Source organism: Leptidea sinapis, chromosome 11, assembly GCF_905404315.1.
Source record: "Leptidea sinapis chromosome 11, ilLepSina1.1, whole genome shotgun sequence".
NCBI classification, from domain to species: Eukaryota; Metazoa; Arthropoda; class Insecta; order Lepidoptera; family Pieridae; genus Leptidea; species Leptidea sinapis.
The window spans coordinates 4,826,533-4,850,249 of record NC_066275.1 but is presented as its reverse complement, the minus strand read 5'-3'; the positions used below and the strand labels follow the sequence as shown (position 1 = coordinate 4,850,249).

At 33.5% G+C, this 23,717-nt stretch overlaps 2 long non-coding RNA genes across 2 annotated transcripts in view; both read right to left on the bottom strand.

The window, feature by feature from the left end:
* Positions 1-22,758, bottom strand: part of LOC126966779 (uncharacterized) — a 61,961-nt gene extending 39,203 nt beyond the window's left edge. Inside the window, exon 1 of the long non-coding RNA XR_007729800.1 lies at positions 22,456-22,758. This is a non-coding gene — a long non-coding RNA (uncharacterized LOC126966779). The remainder of the gene's footprint in view (positions 1-22,455) is intronic.
* Positions 16,847-21,828, bottom strand: LOC126966791 (uncharacterized). Its single transcript, XR_007729812.1, has 2 exons — positions 20,846-21,828; positions 16,847-19,672 (listed from the first exon to the last, which is right to left on the bottom strand). It is a non-coding gene; the product is annotated as an uncharacterized LOC126966791 (long non-coding RNA).
* Positions 22,759-23,717: the final 959 nt, after the last annotated feature.

Sequence of the window (23,717 nt, the reverse complement as noted above, 5' to 3'; positions counted from 1 at the left end):
TATCCATATGCTTCGTATTAGTAAAATGTTTGTGTACCGGGCTATTAATAGGTACAATGAGACCTCTTCTGTTTGTGACAGAAAAAGATCTGGCCGTCCACGTAGTGTTCGTACGAAAAAGGTTGTCATATCAGTAAGGGAAAGAATTCAAAGAAATCCTGTCCGAAAGCAAAAGATTTTATCTCGGGAGATGAAGATAGCACCTAGAACCATGTCGCGTATTTTGAAAGATGACTTAGGACTTGCAGCCTATAAGAGACGTACTGGTCATTTCTTAACTAATAATTTAAAAAAGAATTGGGTGGTAAAATCGAAAACTACTATTAAAGCGGTACGCAAAGGGAGGTCACAGAAAAATTTTTGTTTACGGATGAGAAATTTTTTACAATTGAGAAAAATTTTAACAAACAATTTTGGTTTGGTAGGGTATTAGCTAGTAAAGAGTGACTGAGCCATACTTTTGTAAAAAAGCCGTCAAAACATCGGCACAAATGTATTCTTGAGAAGTTAGTGAAGCCCCTTAATACTATGTTCAATAACCAAGAATGGTCCTTCCAGCAAGACTCGGCGCCGGGTCATAAAGCTCGGTGTACGCAGTCTCGGTTGGAAACGAACGTTTCGGACTTCATCAGAGCTGAAGACTTGCCGACGTCTAGTCCCGATCTTAATCAGCTGAATTATGATTTATGGTCAGTTTTAAAGAGTACGGCTTGCCATGATAATTTGGAGAATTTTTGAAAAAAGAAAAGGTTGCACGTTAACTATTAAACCATTAAAATAAAATCATTAGATGGGCATTGTTTCATTGTCACTTGTGTCTTCTTGGTGGAATTATTCTAGAATCTAGTACAAAAATCCATTTGGCAAACACACAAGCAGAGAATAGTTTCGATTAAAACGAGATCTACGACAAACATACAAAAACATGGACAAGGAATACACAAAATAAAAGGGCCTTCTCCTCTGGTACTGATCTCGTCTGACATAAAATGATAAACCCCTAAATCACACAAATTGTGTTAGTAAGTAAGTTTAAATTGAATAAGAGTCATATGAAAAACAGAATAGTACTTTAAAGTATATGATTGACCGATATTATATGATCCGTTAAGTTCAGATTCAATAAAATACTTTAGTGAAAAAATTAAATTACATCTTAGCCATTTATCGAAGCAAACAGTCACTCGTATAAGATATAGTAAAAATAAAAATAAGATCACAATGATTGTGCAAATACTATGATATGAGATCATGACAAGCTGGAATCTCCGCAATATACCAACAACCGACACCCTTTCTAAGCATTCCTAGTGACTCATCCAAGTCAAAATTATCCTATGTAGCTGCTACACCATCGGAACAAACTCGAACCATTCTCAAATAGTTCTCAGTTTCAATATAGCAGTGCTACGTTGCTACGCATACGCTGCACGAATTGAAATTGTTTGAACACACTCTCATGACGCGGACGTCAGACGCACATATTGTGATACTGTATACTTATGTTAAGAAACTAAGGCTGACATCAGCTATAATCCGTACTTAGGCTTTGCTCACACTTTACTTACGTAAAACTTGGCCGAGTGTAAGCTTAACATAATCTTTAATTACATTGTCATTTCACAGCTGATATTGTGCCGAGCTTAATCTATGACATCCTAATGCGAAAGTCAAGTTAGGGCTTTATCACACTCAACTAAGTTATACGTAAGTAAAGTCTGTGTAAAATCTAAGTACGCTCTACAGATTTCAGCCTTGAACGCAAGCCGTAGGAATTAAATCCTGTTTACACTCCGGAAATTTCCCACAACTTAGGTCAACTTTTCACAAGACTTTTCAATGTTTTCAATAAGCATGATAACAACTAGTTTTTATCATTGGACATGTGCATCAAAAACTATATCAATATCTATTCATAGAAATATTACTATCCTACCCATTTATATCATTTTTTAAATGAAATTAAGAATTATTAATAAGATTACTTTAGTATTCAGTTAACAAAACTTTTGAAATTTTATATCCGTACAATCCTTCCCTGGTTCATGTATATTTTCTTAGGGGCATGTGAATGAGAATCCGCCACGTTGATAATTTTGCCTTCAGGGTCAAGGGTTAGTTTGGCTTTACAATTAGGGTGGTGTGTTGAACAAATCCAGCGGTAGAGACTCCCTTTGGCATACGTGTATCCGTTTACCAATAACAAACTTCTGCCTCTCTGCGAGACCACAACATCATACTGTATTCCTGGAAGAAAAATTAGGTTTTGTTTAATTCAGTCTACAGAGGTACGCATTATTTACATATTATTATCTTGTAATTGAGTACAAAAGGAATTAACTTCGTGTGTTTTAAGTATTTAATTATGTAGGTCGGTTCCTTAGACTTCATCTAATTTAATCAGGATAGATAACACGAGTTCAAGGGCGTTAAAAGGGAGATTATTGCTCCCACCTATAAAATTATACTTTCAAATATTGACACTAAGAACAGTTTGCCGATACTTGATATAAAAATGATTAAATATTTTAGAAACCCTAAATTACCAAGGTTGCTAAATTAATGAGAAATTTCAGATCTTTACCAATGTTTCAACTGTTAATACTACGTCGGCCTTACGCATTCGTGTCTCGACATGACACCGGCCCGTCATCAGTTAATTAAGCGACAGTTGCCAATACGAGATATCCAATAATATTTATCAACTGTCGACGAACAAACTTTCGACACTATTGACAGCAGCTTTTGAAATAAAGATTTAATTAAAATATCAAAATTATTTTAAATATTCCATAAATTTGCTGTTAATACTTCAATATAGATACAGTTTAACAATATATTAAGCTATTACTATAATTATAATAATATATACATGGTCATATCTAGGCGATATATCCACAATTGACGTAGTAGCACTAATAATGATAGTAAGACACACAAGTTCATACTACAATTATGTATGTAAACTAAAATAGGATAAATTTCTTACGCTCGAATATTATTGCATACGTAAATAAAACGCCATTGACGAAAATTCATAATTCAAAAAGTGCATTTCTATGAATGTGACATAATATGGAGTATGGACCGACAACCATATTACCTGCTGGCAAGTTATTTATATACATATATTATATAAACTATGTGACAATCAATTTGTAAAATAGAAAATTGAATTTTTTTGCTAAACAGCTAATTATAGTATCATTCGGGAAAAACTGCAAATTTCTTGCTCGGGGTGTTTAAGGCCCTCGGCTGCGCCTCGCTCCTACAAACTACGCCCGCCTCGGGGATCAACGAAGGTAGTATTAAGTAACAGCCCATTTAGAGCCTGCAAGGCTTTATTTAATAATGAATTTTACTATTAAAATATTTTTTAGCTGACAGAGTTAATAATTTATCATTCTACCCTCTTAATTTAATAAAAGTACCGTCCGGGGACTTATACAATGTAGGTCGAATATGATGATGCCGTTCTCGCACAGCCAATATTCCGCCATTCCTATCAAGTTTTATGCTAGCCCTACATCCAGACGCTTTTTTGGAGCAATAAAAAACGTTCTTCGCCCGGTTGTTCTGAGAAAAAGTATAACCATCGAACAAAAGAAGTCTTCTGTTATTTCCCATTTCAATTATATTGTAGCCAAATTCTGTAATTAAAACAGTTTTCTTAGATTTACATTACAGACATAACATATATAATATCGAGTAAAACAGGGTAAAATTAAATTGGGTTTCATTGCACTAGTCGGGACAGTGAAGTCTTACATAATTTATACGTCTAGATAGTCTCTTGCTGTTAGACAACCGATAAAAACAACACTGGTTTAGTGTGCGTGTGAAGCTACGTCTTACACCCGCAATTTTTATGACGCTTTGTGTTAGTGTGCGCGCATTGCTCGAAATAGAGGTTAACTCAAAACTCAATTTTTTCGACGTTTTCTCAGCTGTCATAGTCTATATAGACGTATTATTGATCTAAGAGTGAGATCATATTATATATTTACACATGTAGATATGGTAATATAAAAATGTATATAAAAACTAAAATTGATATAATATTTTTATATTATATTCAGGTTCACTTAATTGTAACCTACGTTACTTTACAAAGGCCCAATGTCAAAAATATGTAATATTATTTCATTAAGTCACATCTGCTCGCTTAAATGGCAATGCTCGTGGCGGCATCCTGGGACGGGTCGTTACCTTCCCTGAGATATGTGTGTAGAAAGCGATGGCTAGTCTATATGCGTCATGCTCGTGAACGGGCGCTGCTTGGTTCTGTCTTCAGGGCTTTTGTTTTTTATTTAGATAATATAATTATAAGTTCTTAGTTTAAATGTATTATTGTTCGCATAATACATTAACTTTTCTTCAGTGTATTTATAATTGATGCATCTAATGCATTCGTTACTCCTTTGAGTATTTTTATGATTACCAAATCACTTTTTTTAACTAACGAATGAACTTTTTTTACTTAAAAACGTTTGAGTAATTTTTGTTTATCATTTAACATACACTGTCTAACATATAAAGTAAAATGCTGAAAACTTAAGCACCGACTCAGTTTTGTAAGAATTAATTTATAACTGCTGGAAATGATGTGTAAACTCAATTTTAAAATCATTCCGATTCTGTTCATAATCTTGCTTGATTGTGCCTACAGGTGCCCATACATTTTTAGGACACTATAAAACTACTTATAGTATCAAACATAATAGATTTAGTTCATTCGACAACACATCAATCCTGGCAAGTTTCTTTTTTAAATTTTCAAAAATATTGAACATCAAAAGCCAAGGAGGCTTTATCAAACAAAATGATATACATGACATGTCATCTACCAGAAGGCACTGTATTATAGGTACACTTCAAACAGCATAGATACACACAAGTTGTTAATTACAGGAACAAACTACGAGTGTCCTTTTAAATTTACTAAAATTCTTAATCTTAATATGCATTTATTGGGATTGAGCAGGTTATCAACTGTAAAGTAGATTCTGTAGATGGAGCCACAACCTGAGAGTTGAACAAAGCATACAAGATTTACCAAGAATTTAGCAGCAACAGCGCTCGGAAGGAACCCGAGAGATCGAGGGACTGAGTCCCACATCGTTCGTAAATTTTGGTACAAATTTAATTTAATAAATCCCAGAAATGTGTGGAGATATCACTTTTAAAAAAAATAAGAAATTAATTTTACATACTTGAAAGTTAACATTGACCAATATTCCATATTCATTTAAATATTGAAGAAAAGAACAAAATTTTACAGATTATGAACAAAAGAATGGAATATTTTATTCCAAAATGTTCATATAAAAATGTATCTAGGTGGTAAATGATTGTGGTGAAGGTCAGCTGACATGACTCTCCCTTCCTCGTCTAACTTAACTATGCCCTTGCAGCCCTTCTTCTTGCTAGAGCAATAGTACAGGTATTTGGATTCACTATTCTTTGCGAATGTATAACCATCGAGCTGTAAAGCTTTTGTACCATTCATTAACGTGATAAACGATATACCTGAAACAGTATGTAATATAATATGATATGATATACCTGAAACAGTATGTAATATGATATGATATGATATACCTGAAACAGACATAAATAAACAAGGTAAAAACAATAACCATTTAATAAGTTTACATTATTTACTTGACCATCAGTGCACGAATGCTTATAAAGCGATTCATTACAATATGTTAAATATCAAATTCCTTCGATCATAATATTTAATTAGTGTGACTGGTCGAACCGTACTTTAAAAAAAAAACGATTGTTACAAATTCACTATAATTAGATATATTTCGGATTATGACTTTGACTTCACTTAAACTACAACTCTTAGTACTATAAAACATCATCAAAATGCTTAAAACAATAATTAGAATTTGAGTATTGGTTGAGACCAAAAATATAGTTAGTTACTGGTAACGTATAATCTTTTTTTTTTATGAAAATAAGGGACAAGTCGAGCAGGACGTTCAGCTGATGGTAATAGATACGCCCTGCCCATTACAATGCAGTGCCGCTTAGGATTCTTGAAACCCCCAAAAATTCTGAGCGGCACTACAACTGCGCCTATCACCTTGAGACAAGATTTTAAGTCTCATTTGCTCAGTAATTTCACTAGCTACGGCGCCCTTCAGGCCGAAACACAATAATGTTTACACATTACTATATTACCCATAATCTAGCCGGCATCCTGTGCAAAGGAGCCTCCCACTGGCAACATTTCGCTTTGAAAATAATAGCGAGCTCTTGGTTTTCAGGCATCTCGTTAGAAACGTGAACATAACACGGCGTACGGTCGCCGCGCCCTCAACTCAGTCGGACAGTTTCTCGACAACACAACCATGTATGACTCAATAAGACCGATTATCTATATCTCATCGCTTCGGCAGTCAGTTTTCACATGAGAACAAGTCAGTGATACGTTAATCCAGTGGGAGGCTCCGCTGCACAAGATGCCGGCTAGATTATGGGTACGCAGTAATGTGTAAACATTATTGTGTTTCGGCCTGAAGGGCGCCGTAGCTGTTGAAATTACTGGCCAAATGAGACTTAACATCTTATATCTCGAGGTGACGTGCGCAATTGTATTATTGGCACTTCATTGTAATGGGCAGGGTGTATGTATCAATTACCATCAGTTGAACGTCCTGCTCGTCTCGTCCCTTACTGTCGAAACCCATGTCCCAAATTACGCGACTTGTGTACAACGCTGGGTGGTAGTCCCACGCGAGGTATTACCTGTAACTAATTTTAGTATAATAATTTTTTTGTTGCGGCCAACTGAGAGCTGACAACTATAGTTATTTCAATTCTTTACATAATTTTCTTTAAAATGAAGCTCAATTTATAAAAGAAAAACGTATGGGTGCAATTAACATCAGAATATTAATTATACTTAAATTAATTACAGGTAGATACTTGCCGCCAAATTTTTATAGGCAACCTACAGCTAATACATTGGTTACTCTCTAAATGTTCATTTAAAATTAGTTTCATCATAAAAACACGTTTAGGACATGCTTTCGAAATATAGGACGTACAGTCAATAAAAGTTTATTATTTTATACATACTTATTTCGCAACTTTTTATTATTTGTCATTCTTTTCAATTAAAATGAAAAACAGTGGCATCGCCAAATTATAATAATAAAATGTAACGGTTTTATTAATGATAATTTATTATAAATAAATCAAGTATAACTCAGTTTGAGCTCTGAATACAAACATAACTCTGACGACTAGTATTACAATATTTATTTATTTACACTTACCAACTGGATGTGTACACTATTTCACTATTTTATTATTAATTATTATTAACTACAATTACTTTATTTAAACATAATCGACATTACTAAGCACAGATACACTTAATTAATAATAACTTATTTATGTCTACCGTCCAATATTATATATAATTATTTTGTATAAAAGCTGAAATTGAAAAACAACAATATGTCAATATAGTCAATTTTTTTTTTATTCAGTATTGAAAGGGAGAATTTAATCCGGAATTAATAAGTATATTTGATAATTATAAATAAAATAATAAATTTTATTAGTCTAGAACCAATCTTTTTCTGAGCAGATGAATCTATAGAGCTTTATATTTTTTTATACATATGAATGAAGAAAAATATTTTAATTATTAGGATCAAGATGAGATAACAGAATAAAATTGGTTACAATTTGAACATTAACAAAAGTTCCAATCAACCCTTAACTTTAAGTTTAACGTAAAAACCATCCCGAGTTCTTATATAGCTTGGTGCTGTATGATTATGACTTACATCAGCAGATATCATTCTTCCTGTATCATCTAATTTAATTTTTCCTTTACATCCCTTATTTTTCGTAGAGCAGTAATACATGTGTTTAGATAAACTATTTTTTGCGAATGTGAAACCCTCGAAGAGAAGAAGTTGTGTACCATTTAAGAGCGTGATAAATGTTGGACCTGCAAATAGACTTATTGCTTGAAAACACAATGAATAATCTTATAAAAATAATAGAAGAATTACTAATCAAAGATCGCCTTATGAATAATGTAGGATCTACAAATATAAAACTCTACAGTAGAACCATTGCTCAAAAGTGTAATAAAAATATCATCATATAACTAAGTCAGTACTATATTATGTGTTGTAAACTAATTACAAGAATTATATTCAGTTTCAGGATCACGCCAACGACCTTCATCGTTGGGTCGGAGCTAGCCATCTCGAGTCACGCGCGCACTCCATCCCAAACAATGACTCCCGGCTGTCGCCCGCACACCGACCTGCGGACTTCTCTTGTTACACCGATAAAAGTATAACCAGTAGTTTAGAAGCAGTTGCAAATTTAAAGTTCAAATAAAATCTTGAATTCAATAATTTTTATTACAAGGTATTTCACGTTTTACAAAATCTTTAAACGTTCGGATCGGAGATTACAAATCAGTCCTTAGCGTATTTTTTTTTTAATCTCCCAGCTCATTGCAGCGTGTAAGGCCCTCAAAGTTGCTAAAGGCTTAAATAGTGATCGTATTAAAATAGTTTTAGATAATGTTTTGAAAATAGTGACAAAAATATGAAATAAAATAATTATTATATATCTATTACATTATAATAATCCAAACGATGACGATTCTTTGACAATAGGCTATTTGACTAGTTTCTGAAACCATCTCATACTATTAAATCGTGTTTCAGAAATCTCTAAGAATATTTTATTTTTATTTGAAGTTTTTAATGAAATAATAATTGTTTCAAAATAGACCAAACTCAAATAATAATGTTGCCAAAACACTTGCTCCAAAAATATGGCGCCGTGTCAATCTTGTGACGTCACACGTTTGTAAACAAACTGGTGTGTATGGCGAATAGTGTATTTTATTGTTTAACTTCGTTATTTAATAGTTCGTAGTTGTAATTTACTTCTTAATATGAGTTACAAATGGTGTGCAGTATCATTGTACACAAATACAATAAAGATGCCGGAAAAACTATTTATAACTGTTCAAAAAATTGTGAAGTTCGCAAGAAGAGGTTACAAATACTTGTATCTATACTCTTGCACGCCGAGATCCAGGGGAAGTAAAGGATAATACAGTTATTTTCTTTTGTCAGGATCACTTTGATGTAAGTTAACATTTTATTACTAATGATTATTTATACTAAATTTACTTTATATTAAATCAGCACCTCGCTGAATGCCCCGCATCTAGCGGGATGAGAGCAGCGAGCACAGGACGCACTTCCTACCTGGCTGAAGGACTGGAGACTCAAGGTCAACGAGACGAAGACTCAGGCGATTTCCATCGGGCGGGCGCGCCTATTGCCGCCTCCGGTGGCATCGCGCCATAGCATCGACGACCGCCGGACGTAAGAGGACTACCTCGCCGTTGGCTGATGAGCGCTCGCCGGTACACTACCGGCGGGCCCGACCTCGCTGAGCGGCGGGCGCAAACCAATCACGGACCTACCACTCTGCTGCACTCCGCAGATAGCTCGCGACACTACGCGGGCACGATCGCATTGCAGCAGGATACCACCGGATTCGACACCATGGACCAACCGGTCCCACCCAGAGCCCCGCCTGTATTTGCAGGCGGCGATGACATCACTGAAAGGAGTCATCGCCCCGAACAGTTACCCCGTGGCCCGTGAGGGCCTACGCGGAAGACCGAGGAAGTTTATTAAATCAGTTCTACCATTACTGAAGTTTTCCTAAAAGTGTACATTTGGGACTTCTGCCGGATATATTAAAGTGAAGTAAGTGAACCATGAAGTGAAATGGAATGACTATAGTACAAAGTGATAATTAATTGATTTACAAACCGTAAGTAATATTAATTATATAGTGAACTTTAAAAGGTCTTACAAAATTTTATGTTAGATTTGTGTCATAGTGTGTAAATAAGACTTAGTAAGATTATTGGATTCCAAACACTTGGAAAATATTAAGAAATTATTCATGTAGAAAAGACTTGTAATTTCTTATTGTCAAATTTAAAACACTTAGTCAGATTTTAATACTTTACTATCTAACATTATACAGTGAAGAACTTATGAACAAATTTGAAGTGATTATTAACTGTTGATTTTATAACATTTTAATTGAACTTTAAAATTAAATTTTCAATATGTCTGTTGTTCAAGGGTTAATTAAATGACAATTAGAAATATCTGCAAATATTTCTCGATACTTATCAAATTATAAAAAGTCTTAATCAAAAATTACAAAATCATATGTAGACACAAGATTAGAGTTGCTAGAATCTGAGTTCAATACCTTTAAAAGTAACCATAATGAAATAGTAAAATTAATTACATCTGAAGAGAAAAAAAGCTTATGAATGTGCTAAAGGAGACATTTATTATTCGTGCGAAGAGAACTTTCTAGAATCAAAAACATTAATGAAAGAATTCTTAAATGAACATAGCCAACAATCTTATCAAGTAGCAGAGCAGAAGGAAGTAGTGGCACCAGCTACCAAAACTCCGCTAATAAATTGCCAGCATTTGATATCCGAACTTTCTCTAGTGATTATCACGAGTGGACAAGTTTTTACGACTTATTCAACTCATTAATTAATACTTATAAGAACTTAAGAAAAATTCATAAATTTCACTATCTAAAAAGTAATTTTAAATTTGCGAGGAGAAGAAGAAAATTTATTAAGTCAATATCCATTTATTGAGGCATACTACGACAAAGCGCTAGAAGTGTTAAGTGGGAGATATAATAAAAGATTAATCGTAACAAGTCATATCACAAGATTATTAAACACGACTAACGAATGTTTAAGCGCACTTACAAATATTGGAGTGTCCACCGAGAACTGGGATCCACTAGTAACTTATCTGATAGTCAATAAATTTGACAGTGATACTCATAAATTATGGGAGCAAAAATTAGGAGGAGGTCGTCAGATACCTACTATTATAGAGCTTACAGAATTCATGGAGATGAGATTTAGGTCTTTAGAGGAGCTTAGTCTGAATGTCACTAATGTCAAGGAGAATGCGGTACGTTCTCGTGCACAGGTGAAATCATTCAAGGCGAGTACAGAAGTTGTATGTATGCATTGTGGCCAAGATCATTATATACATCACTGTAAGGACTTTGGAAAACTCTCTATTGAGCAAAGAAGAGAAGTAGCAAAAGATAAGAAACTTTGCTTCAATTGCCTGATTCCAAAGCATAGTGCCAGGTTCTGTAGACAACAAACCTTGTGTCATATTTGCCGCCATCACACTCTGCTTCATGTAGCTAACTCTCCACAAGGTAAAACTTAAAATTCACATGTCACATAATTTGAAAAGACTACAGAAGAAGCGACATATGAGGAATCACAATTGGGAGTACACAAAGAGATGTAAATGGAAACCAAGTCTTGTTACCTACAGCGATTGTAGACATTAAAGCTAAGGATGGAATGAACATTCATTGCGTGCTCTGATAGACCAAGGGTGTCAAGCATCATGCATTACTGCAGCAGCGGCACAGCGTTTGGGATTACAAAGAACGTATATATATTGTATATCAACGGTGGAATTCAACATGTATGAGTGAATGCACACATTTTAAAACGACTGACTTAATTAAAAGCGTAACCTCTAAAAGACCCTAGTATTTATAAACCCAAAAATTTTGACTTATTATTGGGCGCTGAAGTCTATGCACAAATGCTGTTAGAGGGATTACAAGTTTATATCAGGAAATATTGGTGGTAATCACACAAACAGCAATACTATTGTTGTCATGCACAGCCACCTTGAGACAGATGATCTATTACAACGATCCTGGGAATCTGAAGAGTTATACACTGATACACGTACCCCAACTGCAAAAGAAGTACAATGTGAGATGATTTTTAGTGAAACAAATTCTCGCAATTCTGACTGGCGTAACATTGCGGCACTACCATTTTCTTCTGAAGTTGATATACCGCTCGGAGAATCAAGGCAGCTTGCAGTTAAGAGGTTACTTCAAATGGAGAGAACATTTCAACGAGAAAGAGTCCTTAAACAGCGCTATTTAGACTTTATGGAAGAATATGAAAATTTAAATCACATGGAGGAAATAACAAGAGAGGAGTTGCACAAAGAGGGTTCATGTTACTTGCTGCGCCATGGTGTGTTACGAGAGCAAAGCACAACGACGAAGTTGCGTGTTGTGTTCGATGGGTCAGCGACACCAAGTACAGGTATTTCTCTTAATCAAAAGTTATTAATTGGTCCATCTCTTCAACGTGACATACGCGAAATTTTCTTGCGCTGGAGTGGTCAAAAAATTTGTTTAGTAGGAGATATTCAACGTATGTATAGACATATTCTTGTAAGAAAAGAAGATAGAGATGTACAGAGAATTGTCTGGAGAAAGAGAGCAGATGATCTAATCAAAGATTATCGATTAAATACAGTTACGTATGGTACATCATGTGCACCATACCTAGCAATTAAGACTCTTAGACAGTTAGCTCATGGTGAACGAGATACTTATCCGAGAGCAGCACATGTGTTAGAGAGTGATTTCTTCACAGACGATTTGTTATCAGGATGTGAGACGGAAAATGAAGTCATTTCATTAACCAAAGAACTGTCGCAACTATAACTTAGTGGAGGTTTCGTTTTAGATAAGTGGAATTCTTATTCTGTTAATGTTCTCAAAAGCATTCCTAGTGAGAGTCCTCCTCAAGAGTCATACTTTATTAATATGAATAATTCTGTTAAGGCGTTAAGGATTAAATGAAAGCCGAGAGAAGATTGCTTTCTACTGAATATTGATTTTCCAGAGAATAAGTAAAATATAACCAAGCTATATTTATTATCAGAAAATGCAAAAATATATGACCCTTTAGGATGGTTCTCACCAGTTCTTATAATAGCGAAGGTTTTATTACAAAAATTGTGGCTCTCTGGTCTTGGTTGGGACGACGATCTACCCGAAAGTATAACTAATGAGTGGTTAGCATTGGCTTATGAAACTAATATCGATAAACGGGTTAATGTAAATACTGTTATTCATTCAGATTCAGAATATTTAATAAGAGATTTTTCGAGTTTAGATTGAAAAGAGTAATTGCCTACTGTTGTAGATTTGTAATGGCCATCACGCATAAAAGGAGTCAGACAGTAAATTTTGAGCTTCCTAATTATTTAAGCACAGAATGAATGATTTAATATGGAGTCATCTTAATTGTAAAACCAAAATCTTTATTTGGAATATTCGAATTAAAATAAATCAAATTAATAATTCTCAATATTAGTCACAAAGCATTAATTTAACACGTTACGATCTAATTTGTTAATTTCGAAATAATTTAACATAATGATAATAAAATAAATGTTATTATAAATAATTCAGTAATTAATACAAGTATATTATGTAGGTGTCAGTAAAAACTTTTACACAATAGCCATACTTAGCGTTTTCATGTAACACGGTGGTTAACATAATAGCCATACTGAGTCTTCATGTAACACGGTGGTGGATGGTTATGATCTCCAACGAAATGCAACATATCTCCGTTAATATCTAACTTGATTCTTCCCTTGCAGCCTTTGCTCTTACTCGAGCAATAATATAATTGGTTGGAATTCTTCGCAAACGTATATCCTCGATACAGAAGAAGTTGAGAGCCCGACGTTAACGTAATAAACGAATGTGTATCTGTAATACAAACTAAATCACTTAGTTGAATCAAGCGTACAACTTGTTCCTGCCAATAAACAAATATACAATTACTAGCAGTTGCCCGCGACTTCGTCAAACGCGGGACACGTTATACGTCCGAATAAACCAATCATAAGCAGAATGTCTATTTGTAAGCATTTTGCATCTTCTTGGTTTATTCTCATTATTTAATTTATTCATTCAGAAATCAAATTTAAGGAATAGTTTCAAATGAATAACTAATTAGAATTTTTACAATTCTTTCTAACTTTCTCAGGAGGTAAAAAAATAAATTTTAGTTAATTTTAGGTAACTATTGTTGGTAAATTAATTACACTTGTAAACTATCTATCAAATTATTTTTATGTAGGTTGATAAATCATAAGTTCTGTCACAAATTAAATTTCTGAACCTGACCATAATATTTGACAAGCAACATGTCGATCCATCTTCTATGTTGATCGATACCTTAGACAAAGAGTGAATCCTATCTTTGTGAGTGACGATTACCGCTACTTCCGCGAAAACTTTCTTTACTTCGATTATCCTTTGTGATAGTGACATTTCAAGTTGTGTGTTCTTTTTTACACGCATTTTATTAGCTTTACCTGACTTTTTTTGTTTTCCAGTGAATTTGAGATTAGTTTAGACTGTCAATTCCGTCCATATCTTAGTATATATATTTCCCTTGTGCGTCTGTTGTAACTGAACTCCTCATAAACGGCTTGAACTATTTTAATGAAACTTTCTGTGTGTCTTCAGGTGGATTCGATAATGGTTTAGATTCATAATTGAACTACTTCCTAAACGGCTGCACCCATTTTGATGATTTTTTGTGTGTTCCAGTGAATTTGAGATTGATTTCGATTCTGAATTCCGTCCATATAATATAATTCTCCTTCTCATGTGTATGTTAGTGAACTCCTAACCACTAGACCGATTTTCAAATTTAAGATGTGTGTACAGGACAACGTGTGTCGGGTCCACTAGTAAATAATAAAAATGTAACTTTTAAGTAACTACCTCTTGAAAAGTACCTCTTAAAAAGGATTTTAGTCTGCTGAATTTTTAAGGTATGAATGGAAGGAGGTATGAATGATTTAATATGGAATCATCTTAATTGTAAAACCAAAAACTTTATTTGGAATATTCTAATAAAAATTAATCAAATCAATCTTCGCAAAATTAGTCACAAATCATTACTTTAATACGTTAAGATCTAATTTGGTAATTTCGCAATAATTAAACAAAATGAGAATACAATAATTGTTATTATAAATATTTCAGTAATTAATACAATTATATTATGCAGGTGTCAGTCAATCAAACTTTTACATAATAGCCATACTTAGTCTTCATGTAACACGGTGGTGGGTGATTATGATCTCCAATGAAAGGCAACATATCTCCGTTAATATCTAACTTGATTCTTCCCTTGCAGCCTTTGCTCTTACTCGAGCAATAATATAATTGGTTGGAATTCTTCGCAAACGTATATCCTCGATACAGAAGAAGTTGAGAGCCCGACGTTAACGTAATAAAAGAATGTGTATCTGTAATACAAACTAAATCACTTAGTTGAATCAAGCGTACAACTTGTTCCTGCCAATAAACAAATATACAATTACTAGCAGCCGCGCGCGACTTCGTCCGCGTATAATTTCTGATTTCCTATCTAGTTCCTTCGTCGATTATTTTCCTGCTGAAGGGTAATCAAACTAATCGACAAAAGTTCTACCGCTAGTAAAAACCGCACTTCATAGTTCATACCTAAAGAGACAGCAATTTTAATTTTTTTTTGGAATAAAGAGCTTACAGTTCTATATTTTCCAAACTTCTCCGTAAACAAAATTTCAATTTACATATTGTTATAAGCCTCCACCTAGGTACAGCTGGTCGTGAAAGAAACAATTACTGAGATGTACAGCGGCTGTTTTCAAAGTTTGATTCTAGCTTTATTATTATAATACTAGCTGACCCGGCAAACGCTGTTTTGCCATACAAATTGTATTGATCTTTTCCTTGCTAGTTGATAAGAGATGGCGCTAGTTGTATTCATTAGCAACAATCACACTTATATTTTGTATAATTCACACTATAGTTTTATAAATTATAGCGTATTTGTTAATCTGGTTAGTAAGCTATACCTATTATTGTAAAGTTTCATGAAAATCTATTCAGTAGATTTTGCGTTAAGAAGTTCAAACATACATCCAGACATACAAACTTTCACATTTATAATATTAGTAGGAAGATTATCGAGTAGCATGATTTCTTAACCAGAAATTGTTGCTATGTTAAAATTGCAATTGGTAATTCGATGGTATGGAAAAAAAGAATTGACAGCCCTCATTTTTAAAACTTCCCTGTAATCAACATTTCTTGTTCTTCGATCGGGTTGAAGAAAAACCTGGTAAACTGACTCTGGAGCACGCCACATACAACTGGCCATGCAAGAAACAATTATTTCTGAGATCTATACCGGCTAGTTCAAAATTTTTGGCCCTGTGCTTTATTCATTGTCATCGCGTAGCAGTTTAACCGGAAATTGCAGACGTTTCAATTCAAATTGGTAATCCGATGGTATCACGGGAATCCTTGGGATAAAGATTAATATAAACTAGTGACTCGTGCCCGTGTATGCGAGCCTGATAAATAAGACTCACTTTCAATGTAACTCTTCGGAAAATGTTCAAACCTGAATAGCTTTTGATCCTGGTCACTTAGAATACCAAACTTTAACGGCCTTACAAATTTACTTGGTATAAAGTTATACACAAGAATAAACCTAGAATATTATGCAAAATGTTGGCATGATGCGCTGACAACACTGTCAATACAACAATACAGTGATAGTTCTGAAATTTTCCGAATGTCAAGTAGTCGTAGTAGTAGGAAACGTTATACGTCCGAATAAACCAATCATAAGCAGAATAAATATATATTTGTAAGCATTTTGCATCTTCTTGGTTTATTCTCAGTTATTACTTTATACCAAGTTTATTTGTAAGGCAGTAAGATTTTCAGCTTTTCTCATCGAGACCTTTTCAATGATATTATATGACGGTCTGCACCTATTGTGGTTGCTGGCGAATAAAACTTCCAACCCTTTCTTTGTGCTTTATATATATAAATAGATAGGAGTAAATAAAAACACAAATTTATTACTAACACGTGTTCTGTACACATATTTGGACATATTATTTTATCATTATCAGTCTGATAGCGGAACGGCAAAAGTGACATTAAAGACAATGTAAGCACACTTTTCTCCTTAGTCGTGTGGCAAATGTTTAACATTACTGCTTATTGGCCAATAATATGTTAAACAATTAGAGTAAATGCGGCAATGTATAGATATAGCAGTCGAAACTTATTAAGGCGTAGTTTGTGGCCTGTTTCGGCTGTTTTTTTATTCGTCGTGATTTGTCTATATGTATAAATCGTTAATTCCTATTAAACAAGATAATTGCTTGTATCTCTGAGCTGCGCTAATTCAATTCTTATCCCAAACCTGACGCAGGTCAATCACAGCAGCGACATACAACCATGGTAATCTTTCCACAAATGTCTGGATTCCGCCAATCACCAAGATCGGTCGACTGAAATAGTCTTCTCTTTACTTCTGCGCGTACCTTGCTGACGGCTTAGGCCATCAAAAATCATTCTAAATTTTGAATTAATTATATATAAAGGTCTTAACAAGTACTCTCCAGACTGGTTCGCTATTTAACATTACAAATTTGATACAAAACACTTTTCATCCAAAAAACGGTTGTTCAATGACGCTTCCTATTCGAATCCTGTACTATGTAGTTTTACTTCAGTTCAAACGCAATGGACGTGGTTACAACTATACTTTACAAAAATATTCATCGGATACTCTAACGTATTTCGGTGGTGGATGTTTGTGGTCAACATCGGTAGGAAATATTACTCCGTTAGCGTCCAACTTCAGACGAGCTTTACATCCTTTCATCTTCTGAGAGCAATAGTATAAGTTCTTCGCCCAGCTGTTTTGTGAAAAGGTGTAGCCTTCATACAAAAGTAGTGTCGCTCCGGATAGTAACTTAATAAATGAGTAACTCAACTCACCTGCAAGAATGACAAACTTAGTAAAAACGATACTATAACATTTATTTTTTATTTTTTGGAGACAGCATAATCTGGCTCTCCTTTAACGGAATGTGAAAAAACCGCTGCCCATGGACATCTGCGACAACAGAGTCAAAGAGATTCATTCCCGGCCTTTAAAGTGAAATTTTGCTCTAAGCTTGAAGGTACCTCATATCACTTCGGGAATACTCCAAGCAGCAGATTACACAAAATGTCAGTGAGAGACGAAAAGTTTCTTTCTAAATGCGCGGTAATTATAAAACGAGAGACATCCTTCGAATATTTCCCGTGATATGAATTCGTCATTGATTCTAGCCTATGTGCATCGAATGAAGTCAAATTGAAGAAGTTGGGACTGGGGAGCCCCTGCAAAGATGTCATATTGCCTTGGAATGAAATATATTCCCGCCATACTGAGTACGAGGGGTTACAACAAAAGGAGCACGTACATAATAAGACTAAGTTGACCTTTTACATCAATTATAATAATATATTATCTTTAAATATTTCAAATATAAACACAGTATCCTGATTGCAAGTGGTATTGATATTTCAAAGACCAACTTTTTTAACTGTATGTGAAGTGAAACAAAAAAAAGTGCCAATTTGACGGTCATCTGGTAGGCAATGACAATTTTGGCTTTAAAGAAAGTGGCAGTCATAAGCAGAGTTAGACAATATTTCAAATCAGCCTACATTCTTGCGCTTTAAAAAGCAGAGGTCCGGCCACAAATGGACTATTGCTCTCAACACTGGTTTGGTGCTCCGCAGTATTCAGTTTTTAATTCACTATTTGACCGGGAATAGCGCAGAACACCTCAAATTGTCACCTGTTACGCTGTTTCCTGATTGCTGCCACTCAATTCCACCTTCGACACGCTTGGACATAATCCTTATGATGTGCATATGTGGCATTCGTCCAAAGTGCAATTGTCAATGAACTTTCTGCCACTCACAACCAAACTAGGGAATGCACTTCCTTGCGCGGTGTTTAAAGGACGACAATACTTGGGTACCTTGTTGTTCAAATTTGATTTCTCAGGTAAGGCAAGAGAATGTGGTTGTAGTAAGCGTACGATCTTTTGTCCTCCTGTCTCATTAAAAAAGGGAATTCCTTTTTATTTAGGTAATTATACAAATATGTTTGCTTTTCTTTCAGAACTCATTTCTTGACAGGTAAGTATAACGCCATCAAATATGAAACGAAATAATTGATGAATTCTGAATGACATCAGTTATTTATTTTATTAATATGAAACCTTTCTTTGCTTTCCATGTTTTCCACGTTTTTCCTCAATTACCCCATTATTCCTCAACTTTTCGATAACTGTTCGTATAGGTCTCTCATTAATTCCTAACGTATTTCTAAAAAATAATTTGCAGACCCTAATTTTCTTCTATTTTATGGTAAAGTAATAAGCATGGTTTGAGTTGCGATTGCTGTCTAGCTTTTTATATTGATATCGAGGTTTAATTACAACCATACTGTTATCTATAAAATACCGTTGTTTAATCAATGACGCCATATTCCAATAATTTCGGAATATGGTTTGTCGTGCTTCTTCTTTTATGTTTTCGGTACATTGCCATCGACATTTCGTGCCACATGGAGGTTTCAATTGCCTCCTTGGAACAACTCGACTACTGCGAGACACAGAAGTATATTCTGCGCCTGAATTTCGTAGCTGCTTTGCTTTGGACTTTAAATTATTACCACTCCCGATTCGTATTCGTTTCTTCGAATGTTTAATTTCAGTTCGACCGGAAACAACTAATTAAATCTGTGAAGTAAACTGTTCAATACTCGTAACTGGTGTAGGTTCAAAGTCGGAGTTAAAGAAATCATCCCTTCGTAACACGACAACTTTCCCTACAAATAAAGTTAAAATTAAAAATGTTTCTTTAATATTTGCATGTCAATTTCAGCATGGAACTATCTAATTTTGAAAATTATCGCTAATATATTTGTTCTAGCTAAACTCCGAATGGACTGGATGTATTTTATCGCGGATTTTCTTTCTGCTACTTAGTTCTCATTTTAAAGACATACTCGATTACTTTTATTGTAGAAAAAGTGTGAACATTATCATATTCAATGGTTCAATTGCAACGTAAACATATTTAACTCGTACGAGTTGTAGGCGGGTGCTAGATAATAATAATAATAATATAATTATTCAAATCTAAACAATTTGTTATTTTTTTATCATGAAGCCTCAACCTGAGAATTGAACAAGACATATCAAGATTTATGAACGTAACGTCACTCGCACGGTTGGCTCAGTGGAAGAGCACTCGCAAGGCACGCGAGAGGTCACGGGTTCGAGTCACACATCGTTCATAAATTCGTTTTCAATTTTAATTTGTGTAATATAATTAGTATTAAAGCTCTGTCTCTTTAAAAAACCATATTCATAAACATAATCAAATACTTATAATAAAACTATACATTAATTTGATTTGATGCCATTTTATTGTTCCCCGACACTCCAGAATATTAGGTATGTATTTGGTTATGGAACTATAACCACAAACTAACACTTCATTGGGTGTAGTTTAGGCAACATATGGATTATGTTAAAATGGTATGTAATATAAAGTCACCCTGAAATGACACTTTATTGAAGTACCTACTAAGGATATTTATTGTGTCTGTGAGCACTAATGTGCTGGAACACAGATTAGAATGAGATTAGAATGGGATTTAATTAAATAATATTCTGTCAGATAGAACGCAAGAGATCTCGGGTACAAGTCCCACATCATTCATAATTCTTGGTTACAAATTTAATTTGTATAATTAATTACAGAAGTCAGGGTCACCACTTTAAACATAACAAATTGTTTAAGTAAATTAAATTATTTCATGTTGATATATATTGATTTCAACCTGTTTTTCTATAGGATAGTGGACATGCTCCTAACTATATTATAAATCATCCTGTAAATAATTTTTGTATATTTTATATATAAATACTTGAATTAGCAGGTTAGTAACAATGTATTTCGCTAAACATATGTACTTATTGTAAATTACATGTACCCTCAAATTTTAATGTAGAGCCCATTCAATGACTCTTTATATCTTGGTGGTGGATGTGAATGGAGTATGCCATTCGAGAACACAATATTTCTTTGTTGGTCAAATTTCATTCTACTCTTGCATCCTTTTTTTCTTGATGAACAATAATAAAGATTGCTGGTCATGCCGATCCTTGAAAATGTGTATCCCTCACTTAAAAGTAATGTTGTTCCTGTCATTAGCTTAATAAAAGAGAATGAAGCCACACCTGTAATTAATATTTTGCATTTTTATATATACTTTTGAGTTCTATTTTTGTACTTTGGGGTATAAATAAAATGCAGTAGAATCTATTATAAGAAATTTATTAAGTTTCAAGTTTCATCAAAAAACAGATTTTAATATAAGTGACAATTGACTCAAAAAACTTAAATCATAATTGTGACAATAATACATAACATATGTATAATAATTATAGGGAGTATATTATAAATATAAAATGGATGTGCATAATGTGATGACTACTGTGGGCTTATTTTGGGTAAAATCACCCCGGGATCAAGCCCTATTGAGCCCAGTGCACCTTCAAATATAATTTTGCATAAGTTTGTCATCATATAAACAATAAGAGGATCAAATAAACATACCTTATAATTATGAGAATGTTTGTTTCTAACCATTGTATCACCAAAACTTTCAGATAATATCTTTTTATGGCCTTCATTGATGTACCATTTTTGTATATTTTACTACTTATAATTAAAAAGAACTCCCACATAACTTTTTAAACAATGAAAAGCAGATTATATAATTAATATTATTATTCAACCCACTGGATCTTAGTTACTTTGTCGTAATAAATATAAATATTGATTTTTTATATCATGTTAGTTGTGGAGGTCGTATACCTAAGGACAATGTAGGATGAATATAGAAGTAACTTTCAGCCCAGATAGGATAGTCATAAATTTAATAAACTGCACAGCTGCATGTGTGCGTGGCTAAAGAAAGGACTTGGCTCCAAGATTAGAAGGAGAATATTGATGGATGTTCTTCTCCTTTAAGACATCACTATAAGTTCATTGTTAACTGCAAACTGTTTGCTAATAAACATGAATCTGTGCTAACAAGCACAGCACAAAAATAATACTGTCTGTTTTTGTGAGTGCAAGGGCTAGTCAAACTATTGCATCTGTCAACATATTATCATTTATGGCAGAGACAATCAAAAAGAAATATATTAATGTATATAAAACATAATAATTATTAATTACTTTCTGTTATTATTATATATTCTCATACAATTCTGTAATGGCAATTGAAAACATTAATTATTTAAACTACTTTATCTTATTAAATATGATAAATAGCAGCATGTTAGATATATAAAATTTCATGTTCAAACTTTATATCACAAATGTTTATATTATTTTATAACACATGTTTAATATAAGTGATAAAACATTACATATAAGTAGTATATCGGTACTCTTTTTAAAATTATAAGATAATTTAGAGTTTCGACATTGAAGGTGTAAATTTTCGAACGAAATTATTTTTTAAGATATAATCAACATACAAGAATGTTTTGTTTATTTACAACTTTTTCAACTTAATTTCTAGGTACTTACCTGAGGCTCTACTCGAGGAATGCAATAAAACACTATCACTCAAAATAATTGATGAAATTTACACTATCACAATCAATGTAAATATTGTTACACATATACATATTCCCACAAAATACACTATACATTAATTTTAGGTTATATCTTATGTTTCAACCAAAAAACAACACAAAAAGTCATTGCTAAAAAAAATACGACACCACATATAAAACATATAAATTTGAACGAAACAATTATCAAATACACCGTACCATATTTTGTACTATTTTGTTTTTCAACATAAATAACAAACAGATTATACATACATGCATGTATGTATGTATAAATTGTAATAACATTTGACACTTGACAGTTATTTTGACATTTTCACGCTTACAGTTGCCACTTACGCGGTTCTTTTCGATAAGTATAAAACAAACAACAATATGATAATGTGATTCAACCTATTTCAAAAACAAAACATAAGAAATATTTAATATTTTTTGTCGGTTATTATAACTGGGGTTCACTGAGACATTACCAGCTGTGCTAGTAACACATTGCGTCTTGCGCACTTTAAAACCGACGTGGCGGTACAATCGACTTTATCCAGGGGCGTAGCTAACGCCATATGTGCCGTATCAATTATACGGGTGCCCCGACGTGCTTACATTAATTGCTGCATTGAAAAATTTAGTATATTTACACATATTTAGACAAATTGTTAGTTAGTGTACTTCAAATTCAATAAAAATCATATTTTTTTTTTTACAAAAAACAACCGCCTTCAAAAACACACACACAAGGAGGTATTCCAAAACAATAGATATAATGTGCACTAAAAAGTATAAAAATAATTGCGTATTATTATACAATCAAATTTATTAATCTTATTCTAGTTACGAATATTTTAATTTTTGGAGTCGGTGTCATCCAAGATAGGTTTGTTACTACATACATAGTTAAAGGTGCGATGTGCTTGAGTTGTGAGGAGGTGAGAGGCGAGAGCGGGTTGCAGCGCAAGGACACCGATTCCAAAAATAGCAATAATCGTAACTATAATAAGATTAATTAATTAGATTATATAAAAATACGCAATTATTTTTATACTTTTTAGTGCACATTATATCTATTGTATTGGAATAGTGTTTTTGAAGACGGTTGTTTTTTTGTAAATTTCTATCGTATCCCTTGTAGTAGTTTAAACTAATTTGACTTTGCTTAGGTTATTGCTTATATTAAAATTTGGTTTAGGTTTAATAACTTTATTCTCATTAAGAACTATT